This window comes from Leuciscus leuciscus (genome assembly GCF_965113295.1).
Source record: "Leuciscus leuciscus genome assembly, chromosome: 13".
NCBI classification, from domain to species: Eukaryota; Metazoa; Chordata; class Actinopteri; order Cypriniformes; family Leuciscidae; genus Leuciscus; species Leuciscus leuciscus.
Window position 1 is genome coordinate 30,424,562 of NC_138737.1, and position 20,280 is coordinate 30,444,841.

At 38.6% G+C, this 20,280-nt stretch overlaps 1 protein-coding gene and 1 long non-coding RNA gene across 12 annotated transcripts in view; one reads left to right on the plus strand and one right to left on the minus strand.

Moving 5' to 3' along the window:
- Window positions 1–20,280, minus strand: part of prdm16 (PR domain containing 16) — a 230,210-nt gene that overhangs the window by 194,337 nt on the left and 15,593 nt on the right. The window lies entirely within an intron of this gene.
- On the plus strand, window positions 99–8,778 carry LOC309513571. Its single transcript, XR_014211473.1, has 2 exons — window positions 99–4,215; window positions 4,247–8,778. It is a non-coding gene; the product is annotated as an uncharacterized lncRNA (long non-coding RNA).

Sequence of the window (20,280 nt, forward strand, 5' to 3'; positions counted from 1 at the left end):
CACTTTAGTCACGTGGATTATTTCTTAACTACCTTTCTGGAGAGAAAGGATCTTCTTAAAAAGATCTTCATTTGTGTTCCAATGTTGAACGATTTGGAACTACATGAGGTTGAATAAATAATGAAAGAATTTTTGTTGGGTGAACTACAGTAACCCTTTAAGATTATACACATTAACATCATGATTTTTTTTTTCCTCTAAAACTGCGTGTACAATGTGTATTGTGAAAAGTGTTATATTTAAAACAATTATGTGTACTTGACTTGAAACAGTCACAAACGTTTTAAAAGCCTATAACACAGAATTCACTTCACACACACACTTTGAGTCTATTCAGCTCACTTTAGAGGGCAAACAGGAGAAACGTGAGGTTTAGTTTCAGAATGAAATCTAATTAAAACATGGTTAAGTTCACTCACAGAGTTCCATTACAGGCCTGCATTGGAGATTCAGTCTTCAGTCACTGTGCTGTTGCCATTAACACCTGCTTCTATTCCAATTAGCCTTCGCAATAAAGACAAATGATCCGAGGGGGCCCAATTAATTCACTTCTGTCAAACACTCTGCATCCAAGCTCTATCAGTGTACTCACAACACACACACACAGGTTTCCATGTTTTAAGGGGACTTCCCATAGACGTAAGGATTTTTATACTGTGCAAACTGTATATTCTATCGCCTACCCCTAACCCTACACCTCACAGAAAACTTTCAGCATTTTTACATTTTCAAAACATTTCATTTAGTATGATTTATAAGCTGTTTTCCTCTTGGGGACCAAAAAAAGAAAATGTCCCCATAATGTCAAAATTTACTGATATTACTATCCTTGTGGGGACATTTGGTGCCCATTACATGGGCTCACACATTTTACAAAGGAGATTGTCAAGTGAAAACACTCACTTGGCCAAGTGTGTCAAAAAAATAACCTACAGTACACTTCACATCTTTATATGGTTCCTCAACCATAATAATTTAATTTTGCGTGAACAAAGTGTTCTAACAATATATAATTCTATAGTTAGGGTTAGGTTACCAATATATATCACTAAGGTTATATATAGTACTTGATTTTTGTCTTTTTTTTATCATCAGCATTATTTACCGTTTAAATTAGTATGATACCACATGCAAGGTGGTTATCAGGGCGTTGCTATGCAGTTTTTGGTATTCTGAGTGTTTTTAGTGTGTTGCTATGTAGTTTCTATGGTGTTCTGGTTACAATTCTGAGTTAATTTTGAAAACCAGGATTGTGTACTGACAATACAGCATTATGCATCACTGGTCATCAGTGAAAACAGATTCTGTTTGCAGCTGAATGGTGTAGTTACAACAACAGGACCATGCTAACTTGCAAAATCTTGGCTCCTTGGTCCAAAGCATTAGCCCAACATATGAGCAACCGTAATAATGATGATTGCCTAAGCAATCTCAACTGATAATTCTAAGCTTCTAAAAGTCTGAAATAATATAATTTCACATTTCTACACTTAAAGTGAGCAACGCAACATAAGATATAAAAGAGGTCTATATTGCTAGTGTACAACTTTGCATAATAGAGAGCACAGAGTGAATGTCTTGAATTTAGAGATGAAAATTCAATCACTCACAGAGATGAAATGAGATTCGTATTGCCCTTCTCTTGAATTTTTACTGCTGCAGCTGTAAGAACATTTGTCTGGAAACCCGAATTGTAGACAGACACAAGCCTCCTGCACTGCCAGATCACTTTTACTGACACTGTTTGAGTTCTCATATGGATCTTTATGGATCATGTACCAAAGCTGTATAAATGTCTTGTGGATTACTCATAAAGTTTATTTTCTCTGAATAGGGAAGCAAAAGATCAGGGTCAGAAGCAACTCCATTTGAGCATTGTGCAGCATTTTAGGTCTTAGTTTTTAAAGCGGAACATTAATTTGGAAGCTGATGAATAAACATTTATATACATGGGAATGCATTCTAGTTTTTCAGTTTTATTTAATGTAAATGTATCAGTTTTTGCAATTGTAATCACTAAAATGATATATATTCAAAAACTTGACTGTGGTTTATCAACTTTAAAACTGTAGCTTGACAGATTACAAGCTACTCCTAATTTATAGTAGCTTCTGCAACACTGGTATGAACTCTTCTTCTACATGAAGACTACAAAATCTTTTGATCTTGTTTGAGTTATTTGTGTTCACACAGGTCTCATCATTTATCACACACCACTGTCTTCTTCTGTTTGTTTAGCTGTTATTTGCTCTACCTGTGCTTACTACCACCTAACTGGGAGCAAACATGACAAAAGATCATCTCCATGATCTCCACACATCTCCCCACCCTGAGTTCCAGAAGGTGATGCCATTCGAACAGGTGTCGGGATGTCAGTAGACACTCTAAATCTACATTTGTGAAAATGAAAAATCTACTGATGTTCCAATTGCTGTTGCACATGAAAGCTCTATTCTTTAAAGGCAAAGGTCAGTTCAAGGTCAGGTGTTTTGGGGAGCTAATTTTGTTTTGAGTGGATAATGTGCGTCCTTGAGTAGCTAAAATGCACCTTTTGCTTATCTGTCAGATTTTCCCAGCAAAAGACACACGTGACGTTACCCCACACATCGGATCAAAGATTGACAAAGGCAGGTTTGTTTATTTTTACCCAACAGATAGATGTGAAAATCACCTTCACGGCTTGTGTATCAATTCAATTAATGCATGAATATATAGACATAAGAGGCCCTTTGTCAGGGTAGAGGCCATACATAAACTAGGCTCAAGAGATATAAATACAGTCCCTTCAATAGGTTGTAGTTTTTAAGGTCAATGGATCATTATTGTCTGGACTTTTATATCCACAACGGACATTTTTTTCCAAGCAAATGGAGGAGATCGACAGCTCATTAGAAAACGAATGTGATAACTTATGTTGTACATGTCGGATCTAAAACTACTCTTGACAAACTGTTTTGGAGATTTCCGTATTCCGAATATACAGTACATGCCTGTGTTACCAAGATTGCAACCAAGATAAATTGACTTGTGATTAAGGGACTTAGACAACACCCAGGTATACAACTGTGTGACAAATTGAATAGATAATCTGTCCTCACATCCTTGTTTCATTTGCGTCAAAATAAATGTGGCATAAACTATCAATATTGGAGAACTGCTAAATGGAGCCTATTTAGTGTATTCATGTAAAGTATTGTTCAGGTAATGTGTCCATTTTTTAAATGTAACCAAAATGCACCAATTTTAAAGGGACAAAATAAAACAAAACAAAAATAAAACAATTTTTTCTTTTTTTTCAAGTTCTTGAATGAAGCAATAAAAGGTGAGGAGATCGCCTGCTTGGTTTCTAATCGTGTCTTCCAGGAAATCTTTAAAAGCGGTTTTGTTTTTGAGTATTAGCGAACCTGGTGGGATAACTAACCTTTGGACATGTCAACCTCTTTGTGAGGGCAAGAATTGAGAGGACCCGAGTGAAGCCAATTTAAACGGGATCTCTCCCGCAGATACTCGGCAGAACCCTGTGCGGCTTTTTTGATTAACTCTTTTCTATTAACTTCCCGGGCCGATAAGATCTTAATCAGAGCCCTCAAATTATCCGCCTTGACATTTATCAAGTCGAATCATCATGCTCTCAGAGCAGCCCGTCCGTCTGCGGACGCCTATTCTTTTCCAGCACTTTGAATGGAAGTTAATTTGGAGTGCATGATTTATCTCGCCGGGACTAACCACAACGAGGCGACCACCTTTATTTTGTTTTTCAAAGGGAGTGCATTATTGCGAGGTTGTCCGGTGATTGCATTCGGGAGGGGAGGGTGAATGGTGAATCGGCGTGTCGCCGGGGCCGTGGCGCTGGGGGCTTTTCAGAGCACACTGAAAGGACAGATTAGGCGTCTGACCGCGGGGATGACGGACGGACAGCCGTTATACGTGCTCACAATAGCGTGAATACCTGACGGGATCAAGGTTGCTGTGACTAGTCCTGTTATCCACATTCTCCCACTTTTTCCCCCTTTTTCTTCTCATCTTAACAGGACAAAACTGTTCCAGTTGAGTTAACACTTCCTCCGTTTTGAGTAGGGATATCACACGGCAGGTTGGCTCGGTCTGTGAGGCGTAGTACAGTGCATTACAATTATAGCATCAGAAAACATTAGAGGTACTACTTTATATCATATCACATTGTGTGTGTGTGTGTGTGTGTGTGTGTGTGTGTGTGTGTGTGTGTGTATGTGTGGTAAGGGGTGAGTGAGTGCGTAAACCGATCCCCCTTGTATCATCAGGACAGTTGACAGTTGTAATGTTGTTGAAGGCCAAAGTGACTCACAGCTGCTAGCGTTCACACACACCCTGGCAGTAATGTTCTACATGTCACGAAGCATAATCTACCAAACTTAATCATGAATTGATATATATAGGCCTACATCTCACAAATACAACATGCACTGTGCATTTAATTTAGTTGCATGTACTAAGCGTACGTTTTCAAGGCAGGTTAAGAATGCGCTAAGCTTTACTGAGACTTCGCTGCTTAGCTAGAAGGTTAGCGTTGGAATCTCAGGCTCAGACCGCTCATTATCTGCGTGGCTCTAATCACTGTCATAAGGAAGGGATTGCACCAGAGTGCTCCTGCCACTTACCAGAGACCACTATATGTGTACTCAACCCATAATTCTCAGAGGATGATCTTTAAAAAAAAAAATTTGCTAGACCTATTAGCAAGGCTTGTTGTTCTTTTGGGGTTCTATTTGAAGAAAATGAGAAATAGTAGTTTTGCAACTGAATGCCGAGGAGGCACTCAAATATTCCAAAGTCCATCAAAAATGTCATAAATATTTCATAGCAAAAGAATAGTAGAATCAGGTTATAAGCAGAACCACATGGAGAAGGATCTGAAATTGGAATGCCATTCCATTCAGAAACTTCTACAAATCCCTGTCCTTTCCATGTTTCTTTGTTTGATAATGCTTTCAAAACAGTAAGAGTGAAGTATTCTTCTTAAATACATTTTACTACTTTCTCCTCATGATCAGAGCAAAAAAAAATATTTTGAAAAATCTGATTCTGTCAGACTCTGTGTCGGGCTATTTATAGGCAAAGCTCTTTGATGAAGTTTGTCGAAATTTAGAAGCAGTGCTAAGAATCCGTTTGTGTTGCCATTTGGTTCAAAGCTCAATTGTATGGTGAACTTGTCTGGTGTCAGGCTAAACAATTAAGATAACTCTCAAATTACCGCCTGAATGCTGATCTGGAACAAGTCAAAACCAAAATAGATCTTGCTTTTGAAAGTATGGGTGTCTTTATCTATTCAGTAATAATATGGCCTGGGTGGCAGGTCAAGAGGTTCTGTTTCAGGCCCCATTTGAACAATCTGTTTGAAACACTCTTTTTTTCCTCTTTCTTCCATGTGCAACATCCAAGTAGATGTGTTTTCAGAAAGGATCAGCTCGCTTAAGAATCAAATGACCCTAAAAACTCATGGGAAAAACTGGGGGTATGACCTTAACTATCTAAAAGACCTAACCTCCCCACCTCAAAAAACAAGGGAAAAAAAACAAGAATGAGACAGGAAGAAAAAAAATGTATATATATATAAATATATATATTTAGCAAATATCACAAAAGCTAGTTTATGACTAGGAAATAAATAATATGCCAAGCTGGGTTGAAAACTTTAACTCAAAATATTCTTGTTTTTTTTTCCCCTCCCTGTCGTTGTGGTCAGTGAAAGCCGAAAGAGTGTTGAGGTAGCGCCTAAAAACATGGCAAGGACACAGTTCACACATCTGCAAGCATTTAGTGAGATGGATTTGGGTATTCTGTCCTGTGTTCCTCTACTGCTCCTCTGACATCCTTGGGAAAGAGAGACAGATGAGGGCAGACACTTGCCAAAGGGGCTTCAATACCTCATGGAGGAAGAATTTCCTCTAACGAAGCTGGGGTTACCTGTCCTGACTTAGGAATAATCCTGTTAAATAAAAGTCAGCTCACCAAATAAGGAGTAACCTTGAATATCTGGATTAAACCACCCACATCAAAAAAGACAGAGGTCATCATGTTGCTATCAGATGACATTTGGAGCAACAAACTAAACATACACCCACCCATAGAGATGTTGTAGTCAGTAAATTGAGATATTTTGACAGTCCTTGGTTACTCTAATCTTTTGAGTTCTACAGAAGAAAGTCATGAATATTTGGAACAACATGAGATAAGTTCTTTAATAAAAAATGTTATGATGCCATCTTTTAGGTTCCATGCTGCGTTAAAGAACCTCCTCTATTGGTGAATAATAACTAGAGCCAATACGTTGATTGATCTAAAGAACCTATATTTCACATCAATAACATTTTTGTCTCCAAATAACCACTATACGGTCAACTGAAGAACCATTTGTAGTTTTTGATAAGAATAGGGTTCTGCCAAACCCAAGGTGCTGCGGAGAACCATTGGAGAACCGTTATTTTTAAGAGAGGCCCAATGAATAGTGAATGTGTTTCCATGGCTTCAGAACACAAACTCCTCGTCGAGCCCCGGTCATCACTGAATAAGGCCAGTCAAACATCACCTTGACAGATCCTTCTACCCTCAGGCCTCAACACCCAAGTACCCAAACAAATCAGCCTGCTCCTTTTGTATCCTCCTGGTGTAACTTCCGCTCACCACAAAACAACGGAGCCAGCATCCGCTCTAGAGGATGCCATGACTGGGCAACAATGGCCTAGTTGCCTCATTGTGATAATTCTTCCCTCTATCCCCCCACCATCTCTGTTTCGTGCTAATTAATTTAATCCTGTAAGCAGGTGTAAGCCTTGCTTGTTAAGGAGCCAAGTCCAGACGGGCCAGAGATGGCAAGAGCACAGCTCCGGGATTGTGAAAGAAGGGAATTAAAAGAGGGCATAAACAACAACAGCGAGTTGCAAAAACAGCAAGCGGAAAATCCTGTTTAGGGAGCAGACAGCGGGTGGTAAAGAATAGACTCTCTCTCTGCTCCGTGTGCTTTCTTGTTTTGTTCCTGTATGAATCATCAATATCTATCCTTACTCTCCTCCTTCAGTACACAGAAAGGACTTGCTGAAAAATGGGACACCCACTTTCTCTTTTCAGAGAGGGGCAGTGTCCACAGAAGTTCCTTTTTCTCTGTCTCTTTCTCTTTCACTTTCTTTTTTTTTTTGCGGCTTTTACAAGGTCTGTTTTAAATGCACGCAGAACATGAAGATTCTTCCAGGGCCCCGGTGTGAGGGATCAGTTTTTGGCAGGGCAAGCCCGCTGGAGAGCAGATAAAGGGCCGGTGAGAAGGAGCAGAATTTGGCGAGGGCGTTTGCTGGAGGACAGATAAAGTGATGCGGCCATGGGCTTTTCATATGTTGCCACCGCTTTGCAAGCCAACGGTGTCATAGACGGATCTCTTTTTCCGGCGTGTGACGTGCTTCCAAATGCCGCTTGGCATTGGAGAGGGAGAGGGTCAGGGGAATCGAAGGAAGGAATGAATATTGCATGCTTTCAAAGGCCCAGGGACAGTCAATCAACCACCCTTAGCGTTGCACCCCCTCCAGTGGCTATCGTGATCCTGGTCTGCCCAAATGCACATCCTCTTTCAAGTCCCTGAGCTCCACAACACCCTGATTTGCTCTTTGCCCATTGCTCCTTATTTATTTTTTTCTTCATAAGGTGTCAGCAACACAAGTTCACCAAATACATTCCTTTGGGCTTGTAGCGCAACACGCTATTGAGCAGAGATAAGCCTCTTTTAGAGGCGAAGGAGAATTTAATTCAGGTTTGAGTGACAGCAGGAAGATTTATCCCCTCGTCAGACAATGCCGTCTTTTCGGGACTTTAATCTCCTCCAGACAATGGGCTGTTTTTCGCCCCTCATCCTGGGCTTTTCCCACGATGCACGCTGATTAGCTCTGGCCGATTGGACACTGGCCATTATCTCTTGTTTTCTGTGAATCGTCTGCATTTGTGAGGAGAATGTAAATGGAGGCGAGGATGGAAAAAAAAGAGAGAGAACAAGCAAATGAGAGAGAGAGAGAAAGAAAGAGGATGAGAGGAGAGGAGAAAAAAGTTTTATGTGCCAAGTTCATTCACTCCTCAGGACGTTTGTATGCTGGAGCGCGTCAGGAGACACTATCATAGCCGGAGACGAGAGAAGACAAGTGAAGAGAAGCGAGTAAACTGTAAGGCTGGAGAAAGGGTAATGACAGCGCAAAGAGAAGGATGACCGACAAAGAGAACAGAGAATTCAGAACATCAGATGGGCCTGTACAAGACACCATACTCACCCCGAGTAAGACAAATCATGTCATAGTAACAAACTAAAACAAGTAGATGCTATATTTGCCAAAGCTACTTAATCATTTTTCCTCTTAGAAAATATATTTTAGATAGTTATAATAAAAATATATGATTGTCAGAGTATATATGCACTAAGTGTAAATAACGATATATTCTATTTAAACTAATCAAAAATAGCAGTATTTTATTTGCATTGAGTGTATAAAGTAGTTAGTTGCTATTTGCACCGTGTAAATGTCCTCAACAGTCCAGATATGAGCAGCACATTATGGATCAATGCAAGGACACAACTTCCAACATCAATTATACTATTGTTAAAAAGTAATTCTCAAGTCATGCAGTACAAATCCAAGTTGAGTCATTACTTCAAGTTAAAGTCAACTCACTTTGTTAATTTAGTCAAGCAAGTTACAAATTAGCGATTCGAGTAGATTAGCACAACACCGATTAGCACATCATTTGAAATCAGACCTGCAACTTGAATTTTATTTTTTTTTAAATCAGTCACTACTTCCCAGTACATCACATCTTTAAAATCTGCAGAGACGCAGGTGCATAACGTCTCACGAATATGGTGGCGTCCAGGGCTATGTACACAGTTAATGGTAAACATTCACTTTTGATGCATCAATAGCTATTGTTTCCATCCAAAGTTGCGAATTTAACTTGTTCGCAAAATTGGAATATGGCATAAAACATTTGCGAATAAAGCACCGTTTCCATCTAGTGAGCCGAAGAGAAGAAAATCGACACTTCCTGATAAACTTGTGCTAAATATCACTATGAAAAATGGAAGTTGCTGCAGTAGGATAAGCCACTGTATATAACAATTTTGTATATTATAAATTACTTGGCCCTCAGAGCGCACAGAAGTTATTTTGCTTTTGGAGGCGGATGCCTGCTGTTTGGGAACATAGTCGTATAAGACAGTTCTGGGAAAATTATACTGAACCATTTTGACGACAGACTTTGCTCAGACATTTTAGAACAACCAAAACTACATTTCAGATGCTGTGCAATGAGAATGGTCTGCTGGTTAGTCCAGTTATCCCATCGCAAAGTCTCATTTTTAGAATTTATACACATTTAGCGATTTCCATCCAGCATTTTTTTATGCGATATCCCAAAATAGTGGATGTAAACACAGCTAATGAGTCAAAAGGTGGGTCCCAGTTCACGTACTTGTGCACTATTCTATGATGTTTTGTTGTATAAATAAGTGTGAGTGTGTTCACACTGAAAATCCCTAAAAGAAAAGGTGCCCTTTAAATACCTGGATGATGCACTTAATTAACCGAAAAAACGGTTTAAACACTTCATGCACTGAACTGTCGCAGCTTTGATTACGTAGCGGAGGGGGAGAGGCTATCAGACTATTATTTATGTTAAATACTTAAGATTCATACACTACACAGTTGGGTACATAGTGCATAAGTACATAGTGTATAGTGCGTCATTTGGGACCCAACTAAAGTTCTTCAATACTGAAACCTGTTTCACAGACGTTTGCAGAGGCAGGTGTGTAAACCACAGTAAATGATCCTCTCTATTGATAATCGTGCACCTGCAGAACAAATGCTGCCACTGCATATCATCATTTATCACCTGCAATCCATTAGCAACCAAATAAGTGCAAATCTAGCATTGCTTTTTTATTTCTACATTGGTCATCTTCCAAGAGTTGGGCAACAGAAGTCATAGATATTGAGTGATCTCACATCCGACATTAAATTGAATGCAGCATAATAAACAACACAATTGGACTAACTAAATCAGAAATACATTAAATTTAAAGGTACTCTATACCTTTTTTTTTCTAAATGTACAAAATTTATAGAATGATCGAGTACATCATGAATCCATGTTTTTGTCTTGTCCTGAATCACTACGGTACACCTATAATTGTTTATATTCAGACTATTTTAGACTGTGCCGGAGAACAACCACTGCAGAGTAGCCCAATACCTGCATGACTAGTCATATATTTATATATATATATATATATGACTAGTCATATATATATATATATATATATATATACAAAGAGAGAGAAGTAACAATGATCTTCCTCAATACGCATGCAGTTTTGTTTAGTAACCACTAGAGCCTCAAAAGTTACATAGTGTACATTTAGGGTTAAATGCATTAGAAATGTCATTTCATGATGTCTTAAAGGGCCCATAAAACAGAGACATAGATTATAGATATGTATTGGTCTGCATTGAGTTTTGTGTAAGTAATGTCTCTCTTATGCCGTTTGGTGGGCAGCAACCATCAGTGCAAATAAGCATGTCAAGGTTAACCAAACCCACCAAAGGAAATTAAACTGTTCTATTTATGTTATGATTTATCTCGGCCTGGGCCTTGCTGAGAATATATATCATTACTCTTCACATAATAACTCAACATTAAATGCTTCGCCAATCTGATGGAATATATGCATGATCAATATGGAAAAAGCCTGATCTCAGCTATTGACTGATATTGATCAGAGACCAGCTGAATAAGTGAAGGTATAGATTATGAATAAGTGAATGTATAGATTTTGCTATTTATCTTCACGTCAAAGGGATGAAGTGTTTAGATTTACACACCAAGTGATCAACTGAAAACACGCAAATGTGATGAGATACAGAGATGCTCTTCTTGTTTCTTTCAACTGCAGCTGAATAGCACATTCTGATTTCATCAAATCACAATAAACCTCTCCTCTTTTATTTCTCTTTTTTGTTTGTCAATTCCAAAAAATTAGAATCACAAATCTTCACTTCTTGGACAGGCCATTTCCTGGTCCTTCACAACGTCCACAAAACCCAAGCCACATGATGTGCTGTCTTCCCAGAGTGGATGAAGGAAAATAAATATTCCTATAATTACAGAAGAGAAAAAGACGTAGGCAGATGTCTAACATGACAAACCCCAGATGGATATCTCAGTCGAAGTTGAGTATGCCTCCCAACCGCGTGCCTGCGAAGAGGTCTGCTGCTCTGGAGCATCATGGGCACTTTGTGTACGTTGAGATGCTATTGTGGGGCACGTTCTAGAAAAAGAGGCGACTTCATGTAATTTGGTAAAATAAATATTTGCTTCGGCACTTGGCAGCTGTATCTCTGTTGGGTCTTTTCCCGTCCAAAATTGTTCGGAGAAAGCTGCATTGTACATTTGGATTAGTGGCGCTGGTCGAGTATGTTTTCTCTTCTAAAGGTATTTGTTTTCAAACATTTGAGATCCAGATCACTTTATTACATTTGAAAACCTACAGAGCTGACGATGAGAAGGCCCATAAAGGCCTAAGACACCTTCTTTTGGCCCAATCCAATACATTTTATTATAAATATACTTAATTTATTCAAATATTACACTGACAAATAGTTCATGTATTTTTATACTTTTAGAGTACCATACCATTAGCTTAGCAACACCAAGGCCCTGTTTACATCTGGTATTAAGTAGCGTTTTGGTCAATCGGATCACTAGTGGACGACGCTAAATACAGGTATAAATGGGGTCTTAAACGTTTTGAGCTTGTCCACTTTCGACCACTTCCAAAGGTAGTCGAAAACGATTGCTTTCGACAGGATTGCTTTCATTGTGTAGACTCTCATGTGGTTGAATGTGTTTGAGCAGCCACAAAAGACGCCTACTCTCCGCCTACTCACATAACGCGTAAACATTATGGGAAGCACGCTAGCCAGACAGGATTTAAACTTTGTCGGCTGGAGACCCAAGTTTGGTTTGAAGACAGAAAATGTACCAAGCACAATGTTCTCTCACCATTCCTGATTTCTAACACACACTCACCGCATTCGGTGTTGTCTTCTCAGAGCAGAAACGAAAGCTGATGCTCTCCGTATGTTTTTCCGTCGTCTCCATATGCGCTCTTATATAAATTCCGTGAGCTTATTTTGTCCATTAGATCGAAAGATCTGAAAAAACACATACATTTACCCCCCTATAGACCCTCCCCTCGAAGAAATCAGGACAAAAGTGTTGAAAGTCGACAAAAGAGACACATTAAAACACCAGGTGTAAACAGAATGTGTCTCCCTCGTCTACTTGTGATCCAATCGACCAAAACTCATCTTAATACCAGGTGTAAACAGGACCTAAGAGAAAATACTAACCTAACACTAACCTATTGATTTAAATTGCGAGCTTCACAAAAGCAGCCCTACTTTTATGCCACACTTAAGTTGCTGCCTATGTAGTGTTTTGAAGTTCAATTTCATTTAGGTTTCTCCCTTAAAAGGTAGTTGCCAGCATGCAGCAAGGCAGCTAATTTGGAATAGAGCCATGGGTGTCATGATATTACAATTAGTACAGATTTATCTTAGTGCATGCATGCTGATGTTTCTGGTTACAGTACAGTATAGTTTTGTCCAGCTGCACGTTTTGAAGAGGAAATGATGGGTCATTGTTCCTTTGGCAAATCCCCTCGTGCATTCATACCTGCTCGTACCCTTCAGATCTATTCAGCTGCCCAACTTACAAAATGTCTTCTATGAGAAAGGGTCAGGAACCCATTAAACACCAGCTTTGATAACAATGACCCCCAGCCATGCTAAGACCCCACTTTCTCCATCTGCCTTTGTGCTGTCTAACCCCTCATTCCAGCCATCCATGTTTGTGAGTTATTTTTGTCATAAGATTTAAAAATGTGCAAAATATAAAATATTTCAATCTTTGTAGATAAAATGTATTAATAATTGAAATTCCAATGTCAATAATATTCAGTATTATGCATCTTAAAAAATAAAGGCTCTTTTTTGGAATCTATGGTTCCATGAAGAACCTTTAACATCCATGGCACAAAAAAGTAAAAGGGTTCTTTAGATTTTTTAAATGTTCTTCATACTAAGAAAAAAATGGTTCTTTTTTTCAAGAACTGTTCACAGAAAGGTTCTTTCGGGAAACAAAATTGGTTCTGCTATGGCATTTCTGCACAAAAAAAAAAAAAAAAAATTGGGACCTTTATTTTTATAATAAAGGTTCTTCAATGGTACAACAGCGGTAAAGGTTCAGCAAGGAAACTTTGTTATTACGAACCAGAGTGAGAGTGTATTGTTGATACAACAATTGTAAGATCTCCAGAATAGTATATTGGTATATTGGTTTATTTGAAGCAGGTTTTTAAAAGACGTAAATAATAATATTAAATTTGGAACATGAGAAGGTGATTTCATTACTAGACAAAAAACCTTTAGATTCTGATTGAAAGAACATATCTCTGTAATCTTTAAGCACACAATAAAAAAAAAAATTCAATTATATTTTGGTTGAAGACTTCAAAGACTTATTTTTGACCATTACAATTGTTTGTATTACAACATTATTTCATGACAATTAAGCAATTAGTATACCGTGTATGTGTGTGTTTCTTGTTTTTCCTGCACTTAAAATCTCTCTATTTTCCACCATGCTTTTTCTGTTTCATAACCATCTATGAGATCTGTCTCTTTTAGCAGCACTAGTCATCTCTCTGGTGCGCAAAGCACATTTTTATCAGAATGACTCTTTCTGTGGCACTGCTCCCCTTTGGCCCACTCAATCCAAAACCAGTCTAGGTCTTAACAAGCTTGTACCCATCTTTGCCAGCTATAAAAACAGGCCTTGCTGAAGATGCTTGGAGGATGTGGTTATTATTGCACAGAGGTCCAGGCCAGTTTCAGTAAATGATGCTCCAAACTTAGCCAAAAAGGAATGACTCGGGCTTCTTCTCATCATTTCTCATTTGTGCAGTGCATGAGTCAGCCCTAGTGATATTATTTGTTCCAGAGCAAACACACACTCAGTCTCTCTCTCCCTTAGTCTGTCCGTTTTACTCACTCTTTCTCTCTCTCTCTCTCTGTCTCACTCCTCTCCATCTCCCGCCTTGAAACGCCATGATTTCAGGCCAGCCCAAGAGTAAGTAATTCAAAAAACATGCTCATAATTTGCTATGACATGTTTCATTTCTGAACTCAGATCAGATAGCATCTCTATTCTGGGCGTCCTGCGGACAGAAAAGTGGGGATATTTGGGCAAGCTGGAAATGAGTTTTGCATGCTGCAGAAAGGTATTGTGACTGGATGGTATCGATTTGTTTATTCTTCGTTTGCGTCTACAGAGCTCAAATGAGCCATAATCTCTCATGTGGATGTCGACGTGAAAACGATCTAGCGGCTCATTAAAAAAATGCTTGGAAAAAAAGCAAGTGACAGACGGAGTGGTGGGGCACATTTAGGCTGATTCTGTCCATTCTACTGGATGAGAAGATTGGAACAAACAAAAAGTTCAGAAGACATGAATAAACAATTCAGTTTCGAACGGGGTCAGGGTCACATTCAAAAACTACATTTCAGCACCAGCGTGCTGCCAACACAAGCCACAAATATGAGGATTTTCCCTGAAAAGTCAGGCTGAGGGGAAACAAAGCGCTTGGAGAAACAGATATAAGAAGGGTGAGATGTGGGTTTAAGAGCTGGCCAGATACCTGCTGAGCTTTAATTTGGGTGAGAGTTGAGCGAGAAGAAACACTGAAGCGTTGCACACATTTACACACTCTCACAGTTTCTAAATGAGCATATATATTATCATAGACTTTACTACAGACTAACTGCAACCCAAATAATAAATACAAACAAACATTATGGCACTAAACATTATGTATTTTATGATTTTTAAAGGCTTTTTTCAAATTTAGTTAATTTAGTTAGTTAATTTTTCTACAATTATGTAGCAATAAAATCTAGGTTATTTTATTAATGATTATTAATGTTTTTTATTGCAGACTGGGAAAATGATATTTGTAGAATTATTTATAGTATTTATGACCACATTTTTCCTTTGAGGACGTTCTCAAAAAGAGGTTTTTGTCAGATTTGGCTTTCTTCTGGGGACATTTTGCAGCAGTTTTTGTCCCTAATGTATAGCTAGGTCAGAAACACACACTCACTCACAAGGGAAATATCTCTCTGCCCTTCAGTTGCCTTCCAGCACCTTTAGTAAGGCCCATTACCTCTGTACCCCCTCCCTAAAGTCCCTAAAGCCCGTCTTATCACCTCAAGCCAAAAAATATATATATATACTAAAGTGACCCCACAACCACAAACAACAAACCTTCGCTTAAAGGAAAATGTCAAAATAATGCCAATCCACAGCACACATGAAGTAGAACCAATAGCGGTGTAACGATACCCTCATGTCACAATTCTATACATATCACGATATTGAACTCACTATACGATATTTTTGCAATACTCCAAGACATTTGGTAAAAACATATGGTAAAATATGGTTTAAAAAAATGCCATATGGTAAAAAATTTACTGTTGATTAAAATGCTAAATTTGTTTTTTACATTGTGTGTGGAAATGAATTGGCTTGGACTTATAGTGACATCAGAATAAAAAATATTGATGATTCTGAAGCTGAAAATACAGAATTATTTTAGATGAATATTCTTGCACTCTGTCACTGGCTAGATATATTTAATTATTAGGCCACTTTTTACTGGTAACATAAGACATTTGGCATTATCAGGACAAATATTCCCCCATTGTATTATTAAACATTATATTAAACATTATTTATAGTAGTTTAATGTAGTACTGACACTAAAACTCTGTAAACTTGATTTATTTTCTCACATAGAGATTTTCATTTTGGGTGAATTATACACAATACGTATTGTCACTATCCACGATATATGTTGATGCATTTTTGCATTGCGATATATTGTGACACGATATATTGTTACACCCCTTTGAAGTAGATTCTGTGTGTTGGCTACTACCGAATTATTTTACACTTGGCCTTTATGAATGTTCATATTCTTCATTTCTTGGACAGTATTGTGGAAACGGACATAGAATGTTGCCTTAATACAGTCCTGTTCTCCATAAAGACGTGTTAGCATAAAGCTAGCTGTTTCCTCCTCAGGCACAGAAAGACAGATGCTATCAAACAATTAGGCAAATCCTCCTCTGAAAGCTGTCTGTGAGCTGAGAAACCCCCCCAAAAACAAACCCTGGAAAAAAAGGGCATTCCACAGAGCCCCAGAGAAAGCCCTCGCAAATCAACAGCGGTAAACGGGTGATAATTGCTCTCGTTGCTTCAACAGCTGTACAAGCTGATGTGCTCACGGGAGGAAGAATAGCCCCTTTCAGACAGACTCCCTGTCCTGTTCGCACCACTTTTACTCCTCTAACTCCCGAAGAAACATCCTCAACCTGCCCGTCCAATCCTTTCTCAAACATTTTTTTTATCTTTGAAAGCACTTTTAGCCCTTTAAAATGTGTCTTCTTGTCTGTATTCACACTTTTTTTTTCCCTCAAAGAGAGCAGGCCAGCAGTTTGTTGAAAGTCAGGGAACTTTCCAGAGGTCATGTAATTCAAGACCACTGGCCTGGGGGATGTGTCCCAGGTCAAATGCAAGCGTGGTAAAATTGGATTTGTCTTTACCTGCCTCTTCACTCCAATGAAAAGGGTAATTAACAATGTCTGGCTGATTGAAACAATAGTCCTTCATTGCAATAGATAAGGAGCTAGCTGGCTTAAGGGGAAAGAGAAAGTTCATCCACTTCAAAGCGGACACTAGACGCTAACGGACACCGACCTGACTGAAAATCCAATTTAAGGCAGGGTAGGGGAACGTGCGTACAATTGAAGACCTGAAACAAAACCAGTTGTGACCCCCCAGATCTGATTAGTTCAAAAAGTCTGTCAAGACAATAAGAAACACGAAGCATGACCTCCTTCAATTGAAAACGGACTTGAGATCTGAGAACAACCCAGCTTAGTAATTGAATCAAGCTTTGCGGACGCCGCAAAACATTTGGGGGAGGGAAAAGACGCTTGGCATAAATCTCATTATTAGTACTTCAAGAAGGAACCTGGCACGGTTACTGACGCTGATGGTCAATCTAGTGGACAATGGATGGCAGGGAGACTACTTTCCGGACAAAAGTGTGCGATGGGGCTAAAAGGTAATGTGAGATATCTCTCAGTTTGGTGCAAAGGAAACAACTTACAAATACTTAAATTATCCTGATGACAGTTAACATTTTGCAGTTGTGGCCCACCAGTAGAGCGATGAGCTCATATGTGTGAGCACTCAAATTCTATCATACCCGAGAGGCGCTTGGGAAAATAAACCCCACTACTGCATACAAACCCGTGGAGGGAAAGGAGGCGCCGTATAAAGCCCAGGTGCTCAGTAAAATAATATTAAAAATTTTGGTTTTATACCCTCAGCAGTAAAAACATGTTCCAGAGTATCTCTTTTATTAACATTTGAAATGTCGTATCCATTACTTTCATTTTTGATTCCAAACAGATTATTTGGTTGGACCTGAACTTCAAACAGAATATTTGAAAAGATACCAACCATCTTAATTTTAAACACATTTTACTTTTTTTTTTTTTCTCTGACATGAAGATTTTTTGTTTTGTTACAGTATTCTTGTTTTGTTTTTGTCTCACTGTTCTCTCTCCCTATTTATTTCTTTATTCTCTCTCTTTTTACCTATTTATCCTTCTTTGTCTCTTTATATGCATGTTAATACCAGGGAGTACAACCAATTTCACGCAATTTCTGTAAAAGGCCTTCACTGCCTTCTTGTAACTTCATTTCCCAATTTTGCGTGGATAGCACTGTCAGTAACTCTTATCCACATTCACTACACTTAAAACCTGCTAAGTTCACATCAGATTCCTGGAAACATTGAAATCAGGTAATTCACAACAGTTGGAAAATCCCTATTTTATTGTACTCACTATAATGGTCCCCTAGTTCCTAAAGCTGAGATGGGCAACTTCGGTCCTGCAGGGCCACTGTCCTGCAGAGTTTAGCTCCAAACCAAATAAAACACACCCGAACAAGCTAATCAATGTCTTCAGGATTACTAGAAAGCTACAGGCAGGTGAGTTTTTATTAGGAATTGAGCTAAACTCAGAAGGAGTCCCTCCATGAAGTTGACCATCCCTATCCTAAAGGGATAGCTCAAACAAAAAGTAAACTTTCTTTTTTCTGTGGAACATAAAACAAGATATTATGAGAAATGTCCCAGTGTTTGTCATTCATTCATTCATTCATTCATTCAATGTTCATTAGTTCATTTTTGTGTTTAGAAGAAATAAAGCTATACAGTTTTGGAACAATATGAGGTGAGTAAATTATGACAGATTTTTATTTATTTTTTCAAGAAATTACAAATGACCATTTGCTTTGTTAATGCAAGTCACTGCTATTATTGTAAACGATTCATGAGTGCACTATGTGAACCCTCTAAACTTTGGTAAAATCACTGTAGACACGGTGTTAAATGGCTTATTGTTATTTTTAACTAGCATGAACAATGCTATAAAATCTTTCTTTCATCATTTGTAATAATTAAGTATAAATAATTATGGTAACACTTTAATTTAAGGTCCAATTATCACTAGTAACTAGTATTAGCATGCATATGACTATGATATTGGCTGTTTATTAGTACTTATAAAGTACATATTAATGCCTTATTCTGCATGACCATATTCTGCATCCCTTAATCCTTCCCAAAACCTAAACTTAACAATTTAACATCACCACAAAAACGAAAATTCTATCATTAATTACTCACCCTCATGTCGTTCCAAATCTGTAAGACTTCCGTTCATCTTCGGAACACTAATGAAGATCTTTTTAATGAAATCTGAGAGCTTTCTGTTCCTCCATTGACAGCTACGCAACTACCACGTTTACGCTTCAAAAAGTTCCTAAAGAGATCGTAAAATTAATTCATATGAATTGAATGGTTTAATCCAAATTTTCTAAAGAGTCACATTCGCTTAACATGCTGAACAGATTTAATTTAGGCTTTTATTCATATAAAAATTAATCAACGCACATCAGTTATAATAAACGGAAGCTCAAGCATGTTCACTTGACGTATGAGAACCAATAAGGATCATTCTCGTGTTACGCAGCAAGTTTGAGCTTCAACAAGAACCAATGAGGTTTGTTCTCATGCATCAAGCAGGTTCGGTTGAGCTTCTGTTTACATTCGCTGATCAATATTTATATGTGAAATAATGCCTTAATTCAAGCTGTTCTTCAAATAAATGATCGTGTCTCCTCAGAAAATTTGGACTAAATCGCTCAATTCTGCCAAGGGCATGCATTTATCTGCATTTGAAATGGGATCAAGCATGGCTCATCTGATCAGAATTAAGAGTTGGGCTCCTTAACATCTCTCTATATTGCATGCTTACAGTACATATTCCTTAAAGACAGACAGACAGACACACACACACACACACACACAAACAAACACACACACACACACACCCTTGACCTTTAGCAGCAGGGCTCTTATTTGTCAATGAGTGTGTTTGTAGCCATAGCCTCTTCACCCCTGATCGGGACCAGGCCATGGAAAATTTGATCACATTAGCCACATGTTGCTTCTAATATCATTTCAATAAAAAGGACACTGCCCTCATAGACATAAAGCAGCCATGTAAAGTTCACCGGCCGTTGCTGCTAGCCGTGGAGAGAGCCATGGGGGTCTGCTGCTAATTTCCCGCCCCAAGCTATGTAATCTATGGCAGAGATTAGGGTAAAGCAGTTATTCTTGACTATTTTATTAAGAGGTGCTTTAGGCGCTGGAAGAGGGGCTTTATTGCTTTTCAAACGGCGTGCCATACAATACAAGACAAACATTTGCTGTTATTTCAGCAAACTCGAGTCAGATGTGGCGGCTCTTTTTTTCAGGAGGAACTTGGCATCAAAGAAAAGTCTCCTAAAACAAAAATCTTCCCTTCTGCACAGGTCTCGCCCTGAACTGTGTCCGGTAGATAAATAGGGAGGTGTCAAAAGAACAGGCAGGAGTCCCACACCTAGTTTTAATTAAAAGAGAGAGTGCTGACATGCACAGAGGGAGGGACGATCGGATTCGCAACTGTTACCATTTCAGCACGTTTATATGCGCGTGCGCTTTTCCCACTTTATAGCAAACACTTTAGG